Source organism: Pyxicephalus adspersus, chromosome 1 (assembly GCF_032062135.1).
Source record: "Pyxicephalus adspersus chromosome 1, UCB_Pads_2.0, whole genome shotgun sequence".
Taxonomy (NCBI): Eukaryota; Metazoa; Chordata; class Amphibia; order Anura; family Pyxicephalidae; genus Pyxicephalus; species Pyxicephalus adspersus.
The window spans coordinates 159,292,159-159,295,609 of NC_092858.1; positions in this window are offsets into that span (position 1 = coordinate 159,292,159).

Sequence of the window (3,451 nt, forward strand, 5' to 3'; positions counted from 1 at the left end):
TTTGTACCGCTAGAGGCCGCTGCTACCATTCTCATCCAATCACAATTCAGATGTGAAAACCCCGGATGCCATCTTTGTTTTGGGCAACATGCCAAAAAGGAGGAGGAGGGGGATAGCGCTGAATGAACTTCCAACCTTACAAAGTATGGGCTGTGTTAGTTAAAGGAGAACTGAAATGTAGTTTTTGGATATGAAAGGGAGTATCTTAACTCTTTTGAGGCCAAACCACTTTTTCTTCCTTTTTTTTTTTAAATGCACTTTATAATATGATATTATTATATATTATATTATATAGTTTACAAAGCAGAACTAAACCTGGCCAGCTCACCTATCCACGCACCAGGGCCATTTTAATATTATTAGTAAACAGATTTATATGGCACCAACATATTATGCAGCGCTATACATTAAATAGGATCTGCAAATGACAGACAGATACAGACAGTGACACAGGAGGAGAGGAGGACCCAAAGAGCTTACAATCTAGGACAGGGGTGTCAAACTCAAATACACAGTGGGCCAAAAAAAAAAAAAAGTTAGACAAAGTTGCGGGCCAACCTTGATATTTTTTGAAAAAATATTTACATTTAAGGAAGGTCGCGAATGAATGTCAACAGAGGAGGGGGCGCTTGTGAGTCCTGATTGATGTGCCAGCCAGATCAGCCCGCGGGCCTGAGTTTGACTCCACTGATCTAGGAGGTAGGGAAACAGCACACAATATATTTATGCTTTTGGATGATCTTTGGCCATCATGGTTGGAGACGCCGATTGACATACCCATATGTCACCCCAGCAAACACAGATGGGAAAACAGGAATGCCGGCTTTCCCTGGCAACTAAAGCTGACGCTGTGCACACTCAGTTCAGCTTTTTGCCAGATACCTGGAGCAATCAGACAGGTAAGTCACATTACTGCACAAGGGACATCGCCTGTCTCTTTCTGCAATAATGACTGGCCTGATCATATAAACATAAAAGTGAAAGTTTAGTTCCACTTTCACATGACCTTAAAAACCAAAAATGATATATTTCAGTAAGCAGAGGACCTATATTTAATAAAATGATGGCAGCTGCAACTGAATATTTTCGATATAAACAAATTATAGCCCTAAAATTCTTCTAACACATTCGGTTGTGGGATTACCAATATTAGCATGTGTACCTGCCATGTGGTTGCCAACATTTGTCAATAATTAGCAAATACACTTTGAGGGATTTAAGAAGAAAAAAGCTGCGTGCAGTGTCTAATGCTTTTGGGTATCGAATTCGATCTGAACATCGGTCATTCGGCCTAAGCAAAAAAAGTCAAACATTACAATTGTTCGGTGATCAGAATTGGCTCCTAGGATGGTCCTCTCTAATAAATGCCCTGGTTCTCTCAAGCTTCCTTGGGTATCTCTGTCTGGATTAGTTGACCTGTACCTGTAATCACCTTATCAACCTGTCATTGACCTTCTGTCAATAAATGGCATAGTGTCCAGCTCTGCTAATCCAGCTGGTGGCTGATGATAAACACAACATACAACTCAATAAATCCAGCCAGTGAGTCCCAGAGTTAAGGACATCTGACTCCTAGATACGAACGGGGCTCCCCTGCTCCCTTGTGTGCAGGACGGAGGGTGAATGGAGGGCGGGGTTTGGATGACTTGCAGAAGAAGTCTTTTGCTAAACACAGCTGAGGTTGTGGGTAATCTTAAAGACTAAGCTGTTCTGAAACATCTTAAAACTCTTTAATCAACAAGACAAACTCTGAAGTTGTTTCTTTGCATATCAAAGCACAGCTTGCTCCAGAAGGTAATGAATGTCTATGCTCCATAAAGTTTTTTTTTGCTTTGTTTGCGATTAACTCACTGTGAGGATTTTTTACAGTAATTTGCACCATGCTGCCTAAAAATATGTTGAGACAAACATCTGTTCTAATTGCATTTATTAAAATATTGTAGTTGTTCTGACTTACATACAAATTCAACTTAAGGACAACAAAGACTTGGGACCTCCCCACTGAACTACTAACTGTAAAGAATTTGATACACCCTGTACCCTGTGTACAGAGGTCAAACCGTATGATGCCAGGAACATTCAAGTGTCTCTCCTATGATGCTCTAAAAATCACACAAAATGTCCTTCCCCAAGGCTATAGAGATCACCCCCTTTTTTCAACCTGACCAGCTATGTAACTTAAACATTGGGATCCATGGGGGAAAACTGTTGGCAAAAGAAACAAAAGCAAATTCAACCAAAACTATTTCTAACAAAAATGTGTTCTGTACACATGTGGGGATCTTCGGAAGCCATTTTTGTTGTATTTGGCTGCCCTACAAGCACCCCAGGTACCAGAATACAAAGCAGAATTTTTCTTTGGTGGGCTTGAATGGGATTAAAATTCAGCTATCTCTGTGAAAATGTGGAATCGGCTCCCTCAGCAAAATAGTTTCAGCAACTACTATAGATTGCTTTAAGAAAAATCTGGATGCTTTTCTAGAAGCACAGAATATAACTGGGGATTGTACCAGTGCAGTACTAGTTGTACTGAAAAGGAAAACGATTTGGCAAACAGTGCTGGTAAATGTAGCAATAAATTAAAGAGCCTGTTCACCAATGCTAGAAGTCTAGCAAACATAATAGGGGAGTTAGAAGCCTTAATGAGTGAAGAGAATTATTACTTAGTTGACATTGCTGAATCCTGGCTTTGTTCTTCGCATGACTGGGCTGTCAATATTCCTGGGTATACTCTCTTTCGTAAAGACAGAGTTAAACAAAAGGGTGGTGGTGTCTGTCTGTATGTGAGAAGTGATCTGAAAGTGAAAGTTGAATGTGGGGTTGAATAACACACAATTATTAGTTGACCTGTACCTGTAATCACCTTATCAACCTGTCATTGACCTTCTGTCAATAAATGGCATAGTGTCCAGCTCTGCTAATCCAGCTGGTGGTTGATGATAAACACAACATACAACTCAATAAATCCAGCCAGTGAGTCCCAGAGTTAAGGACATCTGACTCCTAGATACGAACGGGGCTTCCCTGCTCCCTTGTGTGCAGGACGGAGGGTAAATGGAGGGCGGGGGGTTTGCATGACTTGCAGAAGAAGTCTTTTGCTAAACACAGCTGAGGTTGTGGGTGATCTTAGGAGCTGAGCTGTTCTGCAACATCTTAAAACTCTTTAATCAACAAGACAAACTCTGAAGTTGTTTCTTTTTGCATATCAAAGCACAGCTTGCTCCAGAAGGTAATGAATGTCTAGGCTCCATAAAGTTTTTTTTGATTTGTTTGCGATTAACTCACTGTGAGGATTTTTTACAGTAACTGACACCATGCTGCCTAAAAATATGTTGAGACAAACATCTGTTCTAATTGCATTTATTAAAATGTTGTAGTTGTTCTGACTTACATACAAATTCAACTTAAGGACAACAAAGACTTGGGACCTCCCCACTGAACTACTAACTGT